This window comes from Rattus norvegicus, chromosome 15, assembly GCF_021556685.1.
Source record: "Rattus norvegicus strain SHRSP/BbbUtx chromosome 15, alternate assembly SHRSP_T2T, whole genome shotgun sequence".
In the NCBI taxonomy this organism is placed as follows: Eukaryota; Metazoa; Chordata; class Mammalia; order Rodentia; family Muridae; genus Rattus; species Rattus norvegicus.
This window is the reverse complement of record NC_141548.1, coordinates 59,544,642-59,566,271: the sequence shown is the minus strand read 5'-3', so window position 1 is coordinate 59,566,271 and position 21,630 is coordinate 59,544,642.

Below are 21,630 nucleotides of genomic sequence, written 5' to 3'. Positions count from 1 at the left end.
AGTAACATATAAAGGCAGACCTATCAGAATCACACCAGACTTCTCGCCAGAAACTATGAAGGCCAGAAGATCCTGGACTGATGTCATACAGACACTAAGAGAACACAAATGCCAGCCCAGGTTACTGTATCCAGCAAAACTCTCAATTAACATTGATGGAGAAACCAAGATATTCCATGACAAAACCAAATTTACACAATATCTTTCTACAAATCCAGCACTACAAAGGATAATAAATGGTAAAGCCCAACATAAGGAGGCAAGCTATACCCTAGAAGAAGCAAGAAACTAATCGTCTTGGCAACAAAACAAAGAGAATGAAAGCACACAAACATAACCTCACATCCAAATATGAATATAACGGGAAGCAATAATCACTATTCCTTAATATCTCTCAATATCAATGGCCTCAACTCCCCAATAAAAAGACATAGATTAACAAACTGGATACGTAACGAGGACCCTGCATTCTGCTGCCTACAGGAAACACACCTCAGAGACAAAGACAGACACTACCTCAGAGTGAAAGGCTGGAAAACAACTTTCCAAGCAAATGGTCAGAAGAAGCAAGCTGGAGTAGCCATTCTAATATCAAATAAAATCAATTTCCAACTAAAAGTCATCAAAAAAGATAAGGAAGGACACTTCATATTCATCAAAGGAAAAATCAACCAAGATGAACTCTCAATCCTAAATATCTATGCCCCAAATACAAGGGCACCTACATACGTAAAAGAAACCTTACTAAAGCTCAAAACACACATTGCACCTCACACAATAATAGTGGGAGATTTCAACACCCCACTCTCATCAATGGACAGATCATGGAAACAGAAATTAAACAGTGATGTAGACAGACTAAGAGAAGTCATGAGCCAAATGGACTTAACGGATATTTATAGAACATTCTATCCTAAAGCAAAAGGATATACCTTCTTCTCAGCTCCTCATGGTACTTTCTCCAAAATTGACCATATAATTGGTCAAAAAACGGGCCTCAACAGGTACAGAAAGATAGAAATAATCCCATGCGTGCTATCGGACCACCACGGCCTAAAACTGGTCTTCAATAACAATAAGGGAAGAATGCCCACATATACGTGGAAATTGAACAATGCTCTACTCAATGATAACCTGGTCAAGGAAGAAATAAAGAAAGAAATTAAAAACTTTTTAGAATTTAATGAAAATGAAGATACAACATACTCAAACTTATGGGACACAATGAAAGCTGTGCTAAGAGGAAAACTCATAGCGCTGAGTGCCTGCAGAAAGAAACAGGAAAGAGCATATGTCAGCAGCTTGACAGCACACCTAAAAGCTCTAGAACAAAAAGAAGCAAATACACCCAGGAGGAGTAGAAGGCAGGAAATAATCAAACTCAGAGCTGAAATCAACCAAGTAGAAACAAAAAGGACCATAGAAAGAATCAACAGAACCAAAAGTTGGTTCTTTGAGAAAATCAACAAGATAGATAAACCCTTAGCCAGACTAACGAGAGGACACAGAGAGTGTGTCCAAATTAACAAAATCAGAAATGAAAAGGGAGACATAACTACAGATTCGGAGGAAATTCAAAAAATCATCAGATCTTACTATAAAAACCTATATTCAACAAAATTTGAAAATCTTCAGGAAATGGACAATTTCCTAGACAGATACCAGGTATCGAAGTTAAATCAGGAACAGATAAACCAGTTAAACAACCCCATAACTCCTAAGGAAATAGAAGCAGTCATTAAAGGTCTCCCAACCAAAAAGAGCCCAGGTCCAGACGGGTTTAGTGCAGAATTCTATCAAACCTTCATAGAAGACCTCATACCAATATTATCCAAACTATTCCACAAAATTGAAACAGATGGAGCCCTACCGAATTCCTTCTACGAAGCCACAATTACTCTTATACCTAAACCACACAAAGACACAACAAAGAAAGAGAACTTCAGACCAATTTCCCTTATGAATATCGACGCAAAAATACTCAATAAAATTCTGGCAAACCGAATTCAAGAGCACATCAAAACAATCATCCATCATGATCAAGTAGGCTTCATCCCAGGCATGCAGGGATGGTTTAATATACGGAAAACCATCAACGTGATCCATTATATAAACAAACTGAAAGAACAGAACCACATGATCATTTCATTAGATGCTGAGAAAGCATTTGACAAAATTCAACACCCCTTCATGATAAAAGTCCTGGAAAGAATAGGAATTCAAGGCCCATACCTAAACATAGTAAAAGCCATATACAGCAAACCAGTTGCTAACATTAAACTAAATGGAGAGAAACTTGAAGCAATCCCACTAAAATCAGGGACTAGACAAGGCTGCCCACTCTCTCCCTACTTATTCAATATAGTTCTTGAAGTTCTAGCCAGAGCAATCAGACAACAAAAGGAGATCAAAGGGATACAGATCGGAAAAGAAGAGGTCAAAATATCACTATTTGCAGATGACATGATAGTATATTTAAGTGATCCCAAAAGTTCCACCAGAGAACTACTAAAGCTGATAAACAACTTCAGCAAAGTGGCTGGGTATAAAATTAACTCAAATAAATCAGTTGCCTTCCTCTATACAAAAGAGAAACAAGCCGAGAAAGAAATTAGGGAAACGACACCCTTCATAATAGACCCAAATAATATAAAGTACCTCGGTGTGACTTTAACCAAGCAAGTAAAAGATCTGTACAATAAGAACTTCAAGACACTGAGGAAAGAAATTGAAGAAGACCTCAGAAGATGGAAAGATCTCCCATGCTCATGGATTGGCAGGATTAATATAGTAAAAATGGCCATTTTACCAAAAGCAATCTACAGATTCAATGCAATCCCCATCAAAATACCAATCCAATTCTTCAAAGAGTTAGACAGAACAATTTGCAAATTCATCTGGAATAACAAAAAACCCAGGATAGCTAAAGCTATCCTCAACAATAAAAGGACTTCAGGGGGAATCACTATCCCTGAACTCAAGCAGTATTACAGAGCAATAGTGATAAAAACTGCATGGTATTGGTACAGAAACAGACAGATAGACCAATGGAATAGAATTGAAGACCCAGAAATGAACCCACACACCTATGGTCACTTGATTTTTGACAAAGGAGCCAAAACCATCCAATGGAAAAAAGATAGCATTTTCAGCAAATGGTGCTGGTTCAACTGGAGGGCAACATGTAGAAGAATGCAGATCGATCCATGCTTATCACCCTGTACAAAGCTTAAGTCCAAGTGGATCAAGGACCTCCACATCAAACCAGACACACTCAAACTAATAGAAGAAAAACTAGGGAAGCATCTGGAACACATGGGCACTGGAAAAAATTTCCTGAACAAAACACCAATGGCTTATGCTCTAAGATCAAGAATCGACAAATGGGATCTCATAAAACTGCAAAGCTTCTGTAAGGCAAAGGACACTGTGGTTAGGACAAAACGGCAACCAACAGATTGGGAAAAGATCTTTACCAATCCTACAACAGATAGAGGCCTTATATCCAAAATATACAAAGAACTCAAGAAGTTAGACCGCAGGGAAACAAATAACCCTATTAAAAAATGGGGTTCAGAGCTAAACAAAGAATTCACAGCTGAGGAATGCCGAATGGCTGAGAAACACCTAAAGAAATGTTCAACATCTTTAGTCATAAGGGAAATGCAAATCAAAACAACCCTGAGATTTCACCTCACACCAGTGCGATTGGCTAAGATCAAAAACTCAGGTGACAGCAGATGCTGGCGAGGATGTGGAGAAAGAGGAACACTCCTCCATTGTTGGTGGGATTGCAGACTGGTAAAACCATTCTGGAAATCAGTCTGGAGGTTCCTCAGAAAATTGGACATTGAACTGCCTGAGGATCCAGCTATACCTCTCTTGGGCATATACCCAAAAGATGCCTTAACATATAAAAGAGACACGTGCTCCACTATGTTCATCGCAGCCTTATTTATAATAGCCAGAAAATGGAAAGAACCCAGATGCCCTTCAACAGAGGAATGGATACAGAAAATGTGGTACATCTACACAATGGAATATTACTCAGCTATCAAAAACAACGAGTTTATGAAATTCGTAGGCAAATGGTTGGAACTGGAAAATATCATCCTGAGTGAGCTAACCCAATCACAGAAAGACATACATGGTATGCACTCATTGATAAGTGGCTATTAGCCCAAATGCTTGAATTACCCTAGATCCCTAGAACAAACGAAACTCAAGACGGATGATCAAAATGTGAATGCTTCACTCCTTCTTTAAATGAGGAAAAAGAATACCCTTGGTAGGGAAGGGAGAGGCAAAGATTAAAACAGAGACTGAACGAACACCCATTCAGAGCCTGCCCCACATGTGGCCCATACATATACAGCCACCCAATTAGACAAGATGGATGAAGCAAAGAAGTGCAGACCGACAGGAGCCGGATGTAGATCGCTCCTGAGAGACACAGCCAGAATACAGCAAATATAGAGGCGAATGCCAGCAGCAAACCACTGAACTGAGAATAGGTCCCCTATTGAAGGAATCAGAGAAAGAACTGGAAGAGCTTGAAGGGGCTCGAGACCCCAAAAGTACAACAATGTCAAGCAACCAGAGCTTCCAGGGACTAAGCCACTACCTAAAGACTATACATGGACTGACCCTGGACTCTGACCCCATAGGTAGCAATGAATATCCTAGTAAGAGCACCAGTGGAAGGGGAAGCCCTGGGTCCTGCTAAGACTGAACCCCCAGTGAACTAGTCTATGGGGGGAGGGCGGCAATGGGGGGAGGGTTGGGAGGGGAACACCCATAAGGAAGGGGAGGGGGGAGGGGGATGTTTGCCCGGAAACCGGGAAAGGGAATAACACTCGAAATGTATATAAGAAATACTCAAGTTAATAAAAAAAAAAAAATTGTAAAAAAAAAAAAAATTTTAACTTCAGGAAATAATCTGATTAATTTCCAAAGATTATGACCAACACATTACTTCAAGCTTAATTAGTCCAAGTAAATGGTAGCAACTTACGCAAGAAGGTGCTGCAGATCCAGGACTATACAAAGGAAGTTTCATTTTTTATCTTTCAAAATTAATGACCATGCATACTTATAATTCATCATGTTTGTGACATATTTCCAGAATTAATTAATTAAATAACATTATTTAGTACATGTGAAGTATTTCAAACTAAATGTTGTTCTTAGGAGAAAATAATATAAACAGAATAGCAAGAAAAACTTTCATAAACCATGTAAAAATAAAGTAACAAATTGGGGTAATATTTTTAAATAAAAAAAAAAAAAAAAAAAAAAAAAAAAAAAAAAAAAAAAGATTGGTTGCAAAATTCCCCGAATTTCATCTCTCTTTAGAGGGAAGCTTAAAGTTCACAGACACTGAAGATACTAGGATTACCAAGAAGGAGGTCGAGTAGCGCTCTGTAGCGTGGCAGAAAGCTATGTTCCTCTGAAGGTAGCAGGGGAATAAATGACAGCTTTACATGAATCAAGAATGATAGGATGGTTCATCTAATAATTCTCCCAGGACCATCGCCTAAGAGTCACACATGGAAAGAAGCAAAAGAACCACAGCCAGCAAAGGGTACCTGTGCCGTTCACATGAGGACACAGGCTGGAAACAGTGTGAACACCCAGCAGTGGGTGATGGCCAACCCAGTTCCTAGGAATGGCCGTGAAAGTGGAAAGAAGTTCATTTAGCTGTGACTGTTTTGATTCCACAGTTTTTTGTCCCTGCAGAGCACGCAACTAGACTTCTAAGTTGAAGGATAAAAGTGAAGTGTTTAATACTTGCTCCATCTCTAGAACCATTTCTCTTCCTTCCTTTGACTCCAGTTCTAGGAATTTAAGTAAGTAGGTGGTTTTTACAAGTATAATGAGGCTTCGTGGTATACAAATAATTCAAGATTTAGAATTGAAAACTTAGCTATTTTAGTGCCTCCAAAGCTGTAGATATCAAAAGAAGCATAATAATGAAAACAGAATACAGTTTTATTTGTAGAATTTTATTTTCTAACAAAAGTAGCTATTGATGTGCTTCCTAAATTATCCATACTGGTTTTTTTTTCATTTACAGTTGTATAATTACCTTATTTTCAAAGTTCACACATTTGCTCCGATACATATAGATTTTCTATTACATTAGATTTATAGTAATATAGTAATACACTATACTAACATTACAAAATAACTAAATTGCAGTGTGATAGAACTAAGTTAACTATAAAAACATATTAATGGTAAATGTTTTTAAATGTGTGAAGTAATTCTCTTTGGTAAAATAAATGAGTATTTCCTCAAAATAGACAGGTGGAGGGGTGGGGATGTAGCCCAGTAGGTAGAGCCTAGCATGTGTTCAGCAACACATAAACCAGGTGAGGTAGTACAGGTCTATAACCCCTGCACAAGGAAGACAGAGGCAGGAAGATCAGAAGATCAGGGTCATCCTCAGCTACATAGTAAATTTGATGCTAGCCTGGGCTACATAAAGACCCTGTCTCAAAGACAGAGAGAGTGAGAAAACTCAAGGAGTGAGAAGGAAAGAAGAGAAAGAAGAGGTAAAGTAGATGGGTAGCTATGTAGATAGGTAGGTAGGTAGGTAGGTAGGTAGTTGGGTGGGTGGGTGGGTGGATGGATGGATGGATGGATAGATAGATAGATAGATAGATAGATAGATAGATAGATAGATAGATAGATCATAAGTCATCGGGAATGATATACCTAAAGAATTGTTGAGCCTTAAGGATGGGAAGCTGGCTACTGAATACCTTTTGTGAGCGAGGAGCGTTTGATAGGGCAGCAGGAGTTGGGCTTTGTATTTCTTTTCCAGTGAGGTGACTCAGCTCCCCATCTCAGGGTCTTTGTAATAACACAGTATTTTGATAACATTCCCAAGGACATCCACCCCCATATGGAATTCTTCCTGTCTACGGTGGTCTACTTTTCCATAGCTGTCCAGGTCCTCACTCATGCGGGTGGACTTAATGGCAGTTTTAACTACCAAAGCCAGAATGACCTAAGCGAATCTTTTCTTGGTATTTAGTTTTCTTAGAGGCTTAGATCCAGGCCTACAGCACTGGAATAAGGGGAAAGAGTCCTCTGCACTGTCAGTTACCTATGGGGTCCTCAAGATACATCCAACCATATAACATGCCTAAAAGGCAAAGGGAGTTATGCACTTATGGATGATCAATAGAATAAGAGACTCTGTTTGGACAACATTAAAGACAACATGCCATTTAACTTACCAATAATTTTCACTGCCTGGGCAATATACAGAAGTGTTTGAGGGAATCCAGAGATCATTGATTCTGGCCAGTCCTGAGGACTCCTGTCTCTGCCTCCTGAGGGCTTGCATTACAGACAGGCACCATGCCGATTGAGCAGATGTGAATTCTGAGGATCCAAATCCAGGTTCTCATGCTTGTGTGACAAGTGCTTTACCCACAGATACACCCTCACTGGCTCCCCCATCCATCTATTCTAATGAAACTCTTGGCCCGGAAGAATCTGGCAAGAACTATTTACCGAAGTAGCCTGATGTTCCTAGCACTATGCTTGGAAGAATTGGTGTGGGGTCTGGGAATACGTCAGGGCTTTTCTGACCTCTCCAGAGGAAGGTCAAATCCTGGACTCCAGCGATAAATTCACCGTGGATGACAGAAGAGAACGCAGACAAGAGAGATTTCAACTTCTTTGTTTTATTTTGGATAAAGGTATCCATGGAGATAAAAACATGGCCCCAGCTTGGGTCAGAGAGGTGGCCTGCAGGGCATTTCTTCTGGTTCTGTGTTCATGGAAATAAATAACCCTGGTTTAAGGGTTCTTATTTCTTCTAAGAAATCTGTGACCCTGCAGAGATGTAACTACAGGAAACGAGTATCGGCTTGACAGTGCTGCTGTAACAAAACACCATTGATGGGGTAGCCCGAGCTACAGAAACTTTTCAGAATGGAGATGATAAGGGCAAGATTGACCAGGCAGTATGCCTCGGGGGTGAACCTCACTAGGGGTAGCAAGAGAATGTAGGAAAGACAGACAGACAGACAGACAGACAGACAGACCTAGAAACATGGAAAAAGCTAGGATTCAGTGGTTTTGGCTCTCAGGTGGAAAAGTGTGTTTGTTATGCACAGGCAGAGTTATTGCGTGCTGCTGTACACAGAGCATGCTTATCACATACAGATCAACAGGGAGGCCAAGCTGCTCATATACAACTGGATCAAAGAGACAGGCTTAGTTAATTTCAGTAGGAGTGGGCTCTGTAGGGAGCAGTCTTCAGGATGTATATTTCTGGGCAGGAGGAGGTGGGAAATGGGGGTCGTTTTCTGCACACACCATCAACATCCACAACCAAGAAGAAAGGCTTTGCCATTTCCCTTAGCCTAGCCTTGGGAAGGTTTTGCCATTTTTTTCCATGGGTGTGAGGCCTTGGGGTTCTTGACATGGCTGTGGCAATGACAATAGGACAGTCACTCGGGGCTTCCTACTGTCCCTTCTAAGATGTAAGCACAGGCAGGACCATAAGGGGGGCTCTGCTTGGGAGCCCCCCGAGGCTTATAAATGGAGAATGGCATCTTCTACGTCTTCTACTGCCTCCATGTTCTCTCCCTTTGCACAAGTCTGTATCCAATTTTTGCCCTTTTTAGGACAGCCATTTCAGATTAGGAGCTATTCTAATGACTTTAACTTGAAGTTTGTACCACCAAATATCACTACATTATGGGGTACTGGAGATTAGAAAACATTTCTATCCATAATATGTGTAAGAATTGGGGCATCTCCTCAGAGTTGGCACAGGACACACCAAACACAGAGCGCCCAGCACAAAGAAAATTGATTTCCCCAGAGGGGCAAGCAGGGGCATGGGGTGGGGGAGGACTGCCTCTGGATAGAGCGGGGCAGAGAGCAGGCAGCAGCAGCAAGTGGTTTTCTTTCTCCCCAGGAATGGAGTTTCTAAGAAGAAGGGGGTGGGGTTGTGCTAGGGTGAGCTGGCAAGTCCCTATTTGACATGGTAGCCACGGTAGCCAAATAATGGATTTTGGTTTCAGGGCCTGGTGTTTTGAATGCTGGATGTTGGTGACCAGTCTCAGGAATGAGTCAATAGCCAAAAAGGGGAATGGCCCTTGGGGGCTTGTTTTAGTAATACAATCTAAAGGTTAATCAAAGGCGAAAGAAGCAGGGTGGGCACGACCTGATAGTGCTATGTTTGCCATGCTCGGGCCTGTCAGCCCCTCAATAACATGTATGACAAATTGGCCCCAGAGTTAATTCCTAACACTTAGTATCTATCAGGCCAGGGCTCAACAATTTCCCTCCACAGAAGAAAGATGGACAAAGTCATCCAGCAAACATCGCCATGCACACTAGGGCCCAAGTGAGCCTACTCAGTTGCAGCCAGCTCAGACCTGCTCTCCTAAATGGAAGAGAAAGCAAAGTCCTGGGTAAGTCTAGACAGGCTGACACTATGAAGCTGGGCAGTTTGGCTGTGGTGGAGCCATTAATTATAGTGTGTCCTGATCATGTTTATTTGTTTAAACTCTTCTCGGTGTTACACAAACACCCCCGTTGGACACTAAACACCCAAATGTGAGCCTTCTTGCAGCTACACCCATCTTACCATTACTGTGGTTACAGGTCTATGGCGAGGACACTCAGCCAGATAAACAGGAAGATAGGGGGAGGCGTGCCATGTCTCAATGGGAAGGGACCCTGAAAGATGTGGGCTCAGCTAGGTCCCATAGAAAGTGACCTTCCTGACACAGGAATAAGTTATTGGGATAAGTTGACTGGTCCCCAGGACAAGCTGCCATCTCTTGTATGATCAGTCAGACATTTTACAGGTTAAACTGATGAACTGGCAGAGAAAGATGAATGCTAAAGAGGTAGATGCACTCTCAGCTCATTCCTGACGATCTTTAGTCCTGGCCCTGGACTGTGCTGAAGTAGAGGAGAGAGGGCCTTGTTTGTTTAAGACATTGACTAACCTCTGAGCTCATGTGTGAGCTGGTTCATAAAGTTCTTAAACTTGGATTATCCTAGCATTTCTGGCCCAGCAGAAATGAACTACGAAGCCTGCAGTGTTTTTAAAAAGAAGCAAATGGGATTGCTTCCTCTCAACGTTGCCAAGAACTCTACTCTTTTCTGTTTTCCTCCATAGTCACTGGGTCATACTGAGCCTCAGTGAATTTCAACATAGTGTTTTTATAGGCAAAATGCTAGTGAAGGGGAAGAGAGCTGACATTTTTTAAAGATTTATTTTTATTTAAAATTTTGTGTCTATGTGTATATCTCTGTGTGGGTATGTGCATCTGTGAGTGTAGGTAACTGTGGGATCCACAAGAGGGCAGCAGATCCTCTGGACCTGAAGTTAAAGGAAGTTGTGCACTGCCTGATGTGAGTGTTGGGTAGGGATCAAACTCAGGTCCTCAGCAAGAGAGAGCAGTGGAAACTCTTTTTTTTTTTTTTTTTTTTTTTGAGCTGGGGACCGAACCCAGGGCCTTGTGCTTCCTAGGCAAGCGCTCTACCACTGAGCTAAATCCCCAACCCCTAGTAGAAACTCTTAACAGCTGAGCAATCACTCCTGTCCCATAAGTGAAAGGTTTAGGTCTATGTGATCCATGTGGTAGCCGCAAGCTCAGGGGCTAGTGAGGGAGTGAGGGAATTCAGTTCTTTAGTTTTAATAGGCAAGGGCCCAATATTCTTTAATCACAATGTTTCCAACCAGCTGTGTCTAATGACTCTCATGTTGAGTGGCACTTATTCAGAGCTTCTTGTCATTTTGGAATGTCCCACTAGAAATATAAACAATTCAGTATGAATATTTTCAGAACATTTCCATATCAAGACATTTCACAGGGGCTAAAGAGATGGCTCATTTGGTAAAGTGATTGGTCTGCAACATGAGAACCTGGGTCTGGGTCCAGGTCCCCAGAACTTAAAACCTTAGGTGCAATAGTTGCATTTCTATAACTCCAGTGCTAGAGCGAGGAGAAGACAGACAGGTTTCTGGAGCTCATTGGCTGATCAATCTAGTTGAGTTGACGAGCTCCAGGTTCACTGAGAGAATTTGTCACAAAGAAGTAAGACGGAGAGACAGGAAGATGAGCAATGTTGGCCTCAGTCTTCTACATGCATGTACACATGTGCACATGCACCTCTACTCGCATGCACACCCATGTGAACACAAACATGCAACACACACACATACACACACACACACACACACAAACACACATACTTATTTGTAGTCTAAGTGTCAATGAAGACTCTTAGTTTATATAGCAGACCGGACACAACATGTTAGATTACATAAACTACCATCTGAGCATTAATTTACTCCATAATGCAATCTTCCTAGTCTGTCTGTGGTGAGTTCCACAATTCTAACAATGGAAATTACCTTCTATAACAGGGGCTTTTATCAACCAACTTCCTATGGTCCTAAATGGCTGGAATAATTTGGTATGCAGACTGTAGAAATGCTAATTTTACTTTGCAAATATGAAAGAATTCTATACACACAAATGCCTTTATAGGTGAGTCACACAATTTCCATCAAAATGTTGAAGAGAAAGAATAAATGCCAAATGTGAACCCAAATGTCAGAAGGCAAGGCTCCCCGCTGTCTGCCCACTTGTCCCCCAGTTTCCTTGTGTGTGCCACTGATAATGAAAATGTTTGCATCTAGTAGCATGGCCAAACAGACGGCTTCTTACTAATGACAGTCTTACAGATTTCTCAATGACTTTATTTTTCTCAAAAAATACTTTAACATTGGAGGGACAACAAGATGGTTTTCAGGATAAGGGCACTTGCCACTAACCTGATGACCTGATTTGATCTCTGAAACCCACACGTAGAAGAAGAAAACCAAAATTCAAATTGTTTTCTGACCTCTTGACTTCCACACTCAAGCCACTGCATTTATGTTCCTATCTCTCCCCCACTTCTCCCTCCCCTCCCCCACCTCTTTCTCTCCTCTCTCCTCTCTTTTTGTGTCTCATTCTCTCTGTCTCACACACAATCTCAATTCTTTTTCAGTTTTGCAATTGAAAATGAAATGAATTTTCCAAATAAAAACTTAAGCCTGACTTTTATAACTCTTGTAACAGATGCCAGAAATATTCCCACAGATTGTCTGCTCAAGTAATGTCTGCCATTGACAGCCCCATCAACCGTATCAGAACATGGTGGTGCCAAGCTGTGCTAGATTGTGACCTCAGAAACCCTCCACGTGCTTCACATGTTCCTAATGATCTCCACCTCAGCCAGCCCCTGCCATTTCTTTTGTGGGCCGACCTTTGCTATAGGAGAGCTCTTCCATAGCTCTCCGTCTTATCTCTTCTTGTGCGCCCAAGTTTGCTTTTGAAGACAGAAACTTGAGTAAGTAATCATTCTACTAAGGCTTGAGATCCTGTCACTAGATGAAGCATACTGACTTTTACTCGTAAGGCTTACAGTTTTTGAGTTGAGGGTCTGTCTCACTGGGTGGACCAATCTGGCCTGAAGTGTTTGAACTTGGACCCCCCCTTGCCTTGTTCTACCTACTGCAGGGTTTGGAGCGCCACCGAGGCAGGAGCGAAGTACATAGATCCTGGTGCTCTTTTGTACCTCCAGTGCTGACAATAGTAACGGAAATCCATCTGAAGCTGTGCATAGGGACCAGAAGCAGGATGTCCCGGGAGCTCAGGAATTCCAGGATATACTAAGAAGCCTAAAGAGATTCAATTTCAAAAATAATATCTGAGGGGTTGAGTAAGGACGCTGTGACATGGTCGTAGTGAGTATAGTAACAACATGAAGAGTGGTTGGAACACATATGTTAAGCAATGTTAACTGGGGTGTCACATACGTCCACTCACACTGAACTCAAAAGATCTCATCAATGCTAAACCAGTCCTCTCACCACTCAGATATGCAGGCGCCGTGGCCCTGCAGCCATCCTAGAGTGTATTTTACCTTAGCTCTTCAAAGGATGAAACCCAGACCCAGAAATAGAGGTCACCTCTTCTGTAAGTGGTGCAGCTTGTATTTAATCCCAGGATGTGAGGCCACAGAGTCCCCATTTTTAACTGCTTGGTTTTGGGGCAGACTCCTAACACTTTCACTCTGATACAGAGCATGAATAGATTCATGGTTAGACCAGTCCCTTCTACTTTGAAGTTTCCAAGGGGACCTTTTCTAAAACCCGCATCTTCTTTGATGGTTGAGAGCTGTGACTACAGAAAGAACGAAAGGTCTATAACTAGACAGCACTGATGGGACATTTGCTCAGGCATTTGGTACATTCTGTGTTAAACCAAGTCCCATCTGAATAACTCACTTCTCTCTCTTTCCCAGGCTGGAAGAGCTTTGTTACTATGGTGCAGTGACCCACATGTTTGCTGCGGTGGTGACAGATGCCACACCTGTTACTTCTGAAACACGCCTGCTTAGAAATACCTCATCACAAGCATTTCTCTCTGTGTTGCTATTATAAAGGTTTAAAATTCAGGAGGCCCCGCTCTATCCAAGAAGCGCCAGTCTGCCGTGTTGTCAGGATTTGGCTACGGGATGGTGGGGGGTGGCATATACATAATAAATAAGCAGACTCCACATCTTCGAGCTCTTGAGAAGACGACACATAAATGATTGGAGTCAGTGTATGAAGAAAATGAGAGTAAAGGGAGGGAGGGGCAAAGCAAAAGGGTTCCTCAGTTAAATCTAAGTGTGTTTGGGAAGCGGGAAGGGGTTATGAGTTGAGCAGGGACTGCTGAATAGGCGTCACCTTAGCAATGAAGCAGGGAAGATGTCTCAGTCTCCTCCAACCTGTAGGTGGGACCTGGAGAGCCCATGGATCCTCCTGGGTGCTCTTCTTAGTGATGTCACCTTGGGTGACATCTTGGTTCTTTGGTCTTCCTCATCTTCCCACAACCAAACCCAATGGCCTCTTTACGTAAATGGCTCTGAGGATCCTACTTCCACCATACTTCTGCCATGTGTTGCTGGTCCTTGCCTGGATTTGGCAGCAGCCATACAACTGACTTCTCCTCCAGGCTCACTCTGCCCTTCACCTGTGAGATTCCTCTTCTAACCTGTCCCCTACATTGCAGCCTGAACTCCTTCTGAACCACACAACAAAACATGAAGAGAGAATATTTTGAAGACTTTGCATGGCCTCGGAAGAAAATCCAACTTTTTATCTGAAGAGACAAAGACTTGTTTTTCCAGCATCCGGTTCTATCATTCCATCCTAACTCTGTGACACTAACCTTTCAGTTCCTTGAATACATCCTGTTTTGTTTCTTGGCCCCTATATTTTCCCACTTTGCTTAAATAACTATTACTCATCCCACAAGTCTTGTTTAAATATGGCTTCCTTCAACAAGTCTTTTATGGCCAAGGTTAAAACTTCTCTTATGTGCTCCCAAGACATTTTGCTAATTATACTATATGGTAAGTGGCTGTCTGCTTGTGAGACAGTATGTTAAAGTAGGAAGGAAAGGGGGAGGGGGAGGGAAAGGGAGAAGGAGAGGGAAAGGGAGAGAGAATTTCAAATAATTCAACAGCACAAAAGGGCTGGGTAAGCAAAGCAAACCTGACCTAATGGACAAATTGCTTGAGAAGTGTTTTTGGAAAAACAGCTGAGGAGGGTGATATTTGTTGAAGTGCAGAGAGTGTAATTTTAATCCTTTTCTAAGAAATCTAAAAGTTAGAAGCCAGGGTAGCGGCCGTCTGTCCAGTGGCAGAGCTGAGACAAAGTGGCACACTGTGAAAACATAGTTTGTTTTCACTGACAACAGGACCAAGTGTATCCCACGGACAAGTCTTACCCATGACCAGAGAGGAGACAGTCTGAGGACAAACGTCAAAGGGACCTGATCCAAGAAGCCACCTCATGAGGCAGGCTGGCCAAAAGACAGAGAATGGGATGTACCAGGAGCTGCAGAAGCTGATTGGTGGGGGAAGTGCTTTAAGTACTCACCTGGGGAAAGGCATTTCAGTCATAAGTTTCTGGAGAGAAGCCATCAAGGAGTCATTAAAATACCCCATGAAGTAATTAGCCCTGAACATTTTTTTTTCTTTTCTTTTTTTCGGAGCTGGGGACCGAACCCAGGGTCTTGCGCTTGCTAGGGAAGTGCTCTACCACTGAGCCAAATCCCCAACCCCAGCCCTGAACATTTTTAAGGAACACAGAGACCATCTACCTAGATCTTAACTTCAATAGTAAAATCAGAGCTCTTCCTGTTCTTTATCCTTCCTTACTTACCCATCCTCTACCACTTCCTTTCATGGTTCTCCCCATTATATAACATTTCTGATAGCATTGGGCAAGGAAGGGAAGTCATCTAAGTGAAAAACATTTAAGCAAAGAAAGTAGGTAAAAGACTAGCCCGACATCTCTAGCAATGAAGAAAAGAAAAACTGGATAGTTACTCATTGGTTTTTGGATGTTGGCAACTTAATTGTGGTAAGTATAGTATGGAGTCTTTGAAATTTTCTGACCTTTGAATCTGAGTCAAAGTCTACAATTGGTTTGGAAATTTCTCACGGCAATTTAGATGATTCTTATCCAACCTCCTTTCTTCTAGAGCTCCAATTATACATGTATTAGACCATCTGGTTGCATTCCATACATTCCTTGTGTTCTATTTTTATTTTCTCATGTTCTGGTTCTACTTTCTAATGGCATTTTCTCTGTTTCTCACATTTGAAGGTTTTTTTAAATTGAATTGGCTTTAAGTTAGCAGTATCAGAGATGTAACTGGTGCTCCGGAAATACTTGCTGAGTAAGCAAAGGTCAGAAGAACAAAGACTCAAAGGGTTGACAAAAATAGTACAGAGTATGAAGACATTATAAATTCTTTATGTTGCCAAACTAGAATTTTCAATGCAGGGTATAACGTGATAAAAGACAAGGCTAACGACACATTGAATATTGAAGAAGCAAGGAGCTGAGGCCTCAAATATTACGAAGGTAACACAGCAAGTTGCACATGATCAATAGATGAGCCGGGAGGATGGGTTCAATGGGGGAAAGCAGAGTATCAAGAAAATTATTTTTACACTACAGATACAAAAGGGCAAGAGAATTTAGAGGAAGAGGGGGAACTCGGAGTTCTGCGAAAGTGTCAACACAGGTGATTTCTTTTCATATCTGCTTGCCTCTGTCTCAAATAGGACAGAAAATATACGATTATGGATACTTGCCTATAGCTTCCATAGCTGATGAGACAACATAGACTCAGAAGAGCACAGACTGACTCCTAGACAAAACTTGTTTGCAACCATGGGTGGGCCTACGTGTGAACAGACCATGCAGAACAAAGATGATGACTCAGCATGAAAGTGCGCTTGTCACCAATCCTGTCAATCCCATTTGATGTCCAGAACTTATGTGGTGGAAATAGAGAACCAACTCCTGAGAAGCAGTCCTCTGAGACACATACATGCTCTATGTCATGCAAACACACAGATAAAGAATAAACTCTATAAAGCCTGAAAAGAGAAGCAATCCCATATTTTACTGAGAGTTGCTGCCATATATCTTAAGAGATGTGTGGAATCTATTGGAAGTACCCAGCACTGGCAGAAACTCATTGGCTTGCCTTAAGTTGCTCTCTTGTGGAAGACACACCTTCCTTGTTCATAAGTGCCTATAGTGGCCCAAGATGTGTCCAGTCACCAGACATAATCAGGTACAATAAACATTCACACTAGTGAACATTGGTAAAGCCATCTCCAGCAAGAGTGAGGTGGAGACATGTCTAAATCCCAAAACTCTTATCCTGAAACTGGCAGTGGGTAGGACTGTTTCCTCCCTGCTCTGGGCCTGCATATTCTGGTGCATTTAGCCTTGCAACCCCATGGTGGTCAGGTTACAGGTTAAACTTCCTCTCTTCTTATAAGGATGTGTCCAGCAAGCACCTGGAATTCCTCTCATGCAAATGAAGCAGCCCCAGCCAATGCTGTCCTCTCACTCAGACAACCCCTTCCCCATTCCCCAAGGTTTGTATAGCCCTTGTTCTCCCCAATAAGGAGAGATGTTTCACTGAAAACTTTCTTCAGAGAAGGCTGTTTCTCCCACACTCACAACAACAGAGATCTTACCTAACCCACCCACCTGGATAAGCTTCACTCCCTCCAGTTCAGTGTGGTGTCTAATGTGCCTGGATACTCTAAGGGAAAAGCAGCCCAGGGGTGGCTTTGTGTAAAAAGAAAAGGTTAATGTCGTTTTCATGTCTAGCACCTTGTTTTTGAAAGTTTAAGTCAACACACAAGCTTTCCTTTTCAGTTTTATTTTTTTAGAAAGTTGGTTAGGAGAAGTGGAGTCATGGCTGTGACTAAACTGGACCATGTACAGATCAGAGTCTTCCGAAATAGTTTTTGAGAGGGTTAGGAAATTTTCAAAGAAACTGGCCTGAGAAAGTCGAAAGTGCCATTAGTGGAACTGAATGGGAAACTAGGGTAGGAGTTCAAAAGACTAGAACATCGGCAGAAATATAGATAACAGAGATTGTGATTATTAGGTTTCAGGTAGAAATGAAGATGCTATTGTGGGTTGAATTCATGGATACTCAAGTTATTTTGTGACAAAGTCCTTGTCTATATTTTGTCTCTGCTTTGAGAGTCTGTGGTAAACGATGTAAGTTTCAAGATCTCTGGAAGATAAAGTTCCAAGGCAGCCCAAGATGGAGCATTGTCATTGCTGGCTTCTTTTAGCCATCTTTACAGTAAAAACTGGGGACAAAAGCAGAGCGTAGACACTCGAAACCATTATGTGGGTCAGTAGGAAAAGAAGTGTATGAAAGTTGTAGACAAGGATAACGTAATTATTAAGGAAACACTCTCAATTAAAAGGAAAGGAAAACCATTCTCTTTGGGCAACAAGAAAGAATTTATGAATACAAAAGGCTAACTACACATCACACCAAGTCTTATCAAGAAAAGGCTGGTAAACCTGAGAAACGTAATTGAAGACTTTGAAGGGCTATAGTCAGGTAAGCGGATTAATAATAAATAATTGTGACTCCAGGAGCAAAGATGGATCTTTCCTATACTGCAAGAGACAGATTCATGCTTTCCATGAAATAACCCATATCCTAAATCCTAGATTAACTAGTGAATACCCTATCTTAAAGGGCACAGAGGAACAATAATATAAGTGATATCTATCTATCTATCTATCTATCTATCTATCTATCTATCTATCTATTATCTATCATCTATCTATTAACCTAATCTAATATGTTTTAAAGCTAATGATCTTAAGATCAGGGTATAAAGCCAAATTATCTGAGAGGGTGCAGTGTTAGCAAAAGGTTCTTTATAAGAGGGAGACTGATGGGTGGAAGTCAGAAAGAATATGCAAGGATAGAAACAGAGGTCAGAGGTTGGACTGATGAGTTGTGATGATGATGAGGGGGCCTGTGTGTGGAGGAATGTAGATGGCAGCTGGAAGCTGAAAAACGCAAGGGAAGGTGCTTCTCCTCTAGAGATGCTGGTAAAACAAAACAAGCCTCACAAACCCTATGAAGAAATACTTCAGACAGCTGCAAGATAATATATTTCTCCATTATTTTCACCTACCAAATGCCTTATTTCTGCAATAAGAGATGAATAGGTGCTCCTATTGTGGCCCCAAGGGATAAGGAAAGACAGGGGTGTTGCACAAAATTCTCTGTTGGATGTAGTCAGGAGGGCCACAGAGCCTCCCATCAGCCTCCATGATCATTTCAGTCAGAGCCCCAGAACAGCAGATTTTCCATTCCTCTCTCACCTGTTCCTTACTGCACACCAGATAACCCATCGGCACCAAACATTTCCAAATGGTGCAATGAAAAGATAGATGAAATGCTTATGAATGTGAAGAAGTGTATGAACTCTACATGTAGAATACAATAAGAGAGCATTAGAGATGGTGAGTTGTGTGATTTTTGCATGACTCTGTCCTATGGCATCACCAAACCTTCCCATCATCTTTTCTTTGATTTATGGTCTCAACCAATCTCTGGAGCCAGAAACCTGCCAGTCTCTCCCCTGCTGCTGTTCTCATGCACCCATCACCAAATAATAATAACTGTCATACTAAGCACTGCCTAGATCAATTAAGTTGGGTCTTCCCATAATTCTATGATGCCGATAATCCCAACTCCATGCCTGCCTTGAAAAGGAGTGTTCAGAAAACGAAATTGCTCTTGTTGGACAAATAGGAAGAAAGGTAGCTATCTTTTGAAGCTGGACAAGCTATAACCAGTCAGTATGTTTATCATTGTGTTTGAATGCTTTTTCTTAGGTCACATGGACCTTGTCAAAGTTCTTTGCTCTCTGCTCTTCTGTTGATGGTGGAGGCCAGGTACTGTGTAAAGAGGAGAGAGTCAGCTGAGCATTAGTACTTATCTCTCTCACTGTGCCTTGACTCTATGTATACAGTACACCCAGCCGCCTCAAACTCCACTATGCCTTCCCTGCCCCGACGGACTGCCTCCTCAAACCAAGAGCTACACCTCAGACAGATGCCTGTATATCCTTCTCCCGTGTCATCTGTCTATGGTCTGTCATCTCTCAAGTCCAGCATCAAATCAGCCCGTGTGCCTCACGCTTAGGTTCCTCACCCAACAGAACGTTCATATTTAAGACCAGTGCTTTCTTACTCTAAACATGTTGCTTTGGGTGTTGCTGAAGAGAGTATACACAGTTGAGCACGTACTAACTTTGGTCACAGCAACTTTTCTTCAGCTTAATAGGGAGTGTGTTATATCAAGGATGGAACCGGTTGTCTCAGACTGCAGCAGGAATGTGAAATTAGACTCTATCCTTGTGGTGTTCTGATGGTTCAAGAAGAGGCCCTGGTGAGTTTGGCTGTGTAGACTTGGATGTAGGAAATGTTTACGAAACCTGGGTCCCTATACCAATTAACTGGGAAAAGCAATCGCCAGGGTCTGGAATAATGACTGACATTCCTAGTTGCTAAGATACATGGAGGTGGGCACAGTTCCCAAGAGTGGCCCATTGTTTAGGGTTTCTCGGTTCTAAGATCCTCACTTGTGCCTGACTCATTTCCTTCTCCTGGATGACACGTTTTTCTCTCTTGCCTTAGAATCCCCAAGTGATGCTTCCTACCTTCAAAACTTCTTTTGATCAAGTACTTACCATATGTACTAAAACCAACTATACTGTGCATGGCTTTCCAAAAGAAGTTTTCATCAAAGACAATGGTCCTCAACCTTCCTATGGTGCAATCCTTTAATACAGGTCCTCATGTTATGGGGACTCCCCAACCATAAGATTATTTTGTTGTTACTTCATAACTCTAACTTTCTACTGTTGTGAATCACAAAGTAATTATCTGATATGCAGGATATCTGATATGTGACTCTCAAGGGAGTCACAACCTACAGACTAAGAACAGTTAGTCCAAGAAAGCAATGTTTCTCTAAGGCTACTCCTCACACCAATCTTTATAGTATAGTAGACCCGTGATATGGTCTTATTTATTTATATACTCACTCAGTTTTTACTGTGTAGACATTAGCAGTGACACACAGAATGATCCAGCCATATCGCAGAGCGAGGGGAGCCAGGATAAAACCTGTACAATAAAAACAAGAAACCATTTTTCACTTAAGAACGTCCTTTGACTAAGGCTGCAGAGATGGCCCTCAGTTATGACTGTTAGCATTCTGTCTAAGCTCCACCCCCACAGTTACCTGTCAACAGCCAGGTGTGCCTGCCACTATAAAAGGGGCTGCTTGACCCCCTCCTCAATCTTTTGCTTTCTTGCTTTTACCCTCTTCCCCCTTTGTCCCCTGTCTCCCCATTCCCTTCCCCCTTTCTCTCCATGTGCTCATGGTCAGTCTCTATTCTTCTATTTCTCTCTCTCTCTCTCTCTCTCTCTCTCTCTCTCTCTCTCTCTCTCTCTCCTACCCTCTGAACTCCCCTCACCATGTCCTGAATAAACTCTATTCTATACTATATTGTCCTGTGGCTGGTCCCTCAGGGGGAAGGGATGTCTTAGCGTGAGCCCCCTGAGGCACTCCCTTTCCCCATGCCTCCCACACCTCCATAGAACATAATCCCCCCCCCTTTATCTTTTTATAAACACAACATTGGTGCTGAAACCCAGGGCATATCCTCTCTTTATCTTTTCATAAACACATCAATGACCACTTGTTGCTCTTGTAGAAGACCTAGGTTCCCTTTCCAGGTCCCACATGGTGGTTCACCAGCATCTGTAACCTTATTTCCAGGGTATCTGATGCCCTCTTGTGACCTAGAGGGCAGCAGGCATGCATGTGACACACATACACAAGTAGCTGGTAACTAATGCACACAAAATAAATTAAGTAATCCTAAAAACAAAAGAACGGCCCTGATAGGTCCGTAAAAGTCACTGTGCTTATAGTGTGACACATAGCTACAGAGTTTTTAAAACTGTGTCCTGTGGGAAAGCGGGAAGTATGCATTTGAACCTTTCTGCTACAGAATGAGGTGGTAGTTTTGCAGAAGCGCTGATACCTGGGTTGCAAGCTGATCACAAGACAGGTAAACTTGACTGTTCTGGAAAACAAAAAAAGACACACTTGTCCATTTAAGGAGAACAACTGGCAGCGTTTATAGCTAATGATACAATTCAAGTTCTCGAGGGGA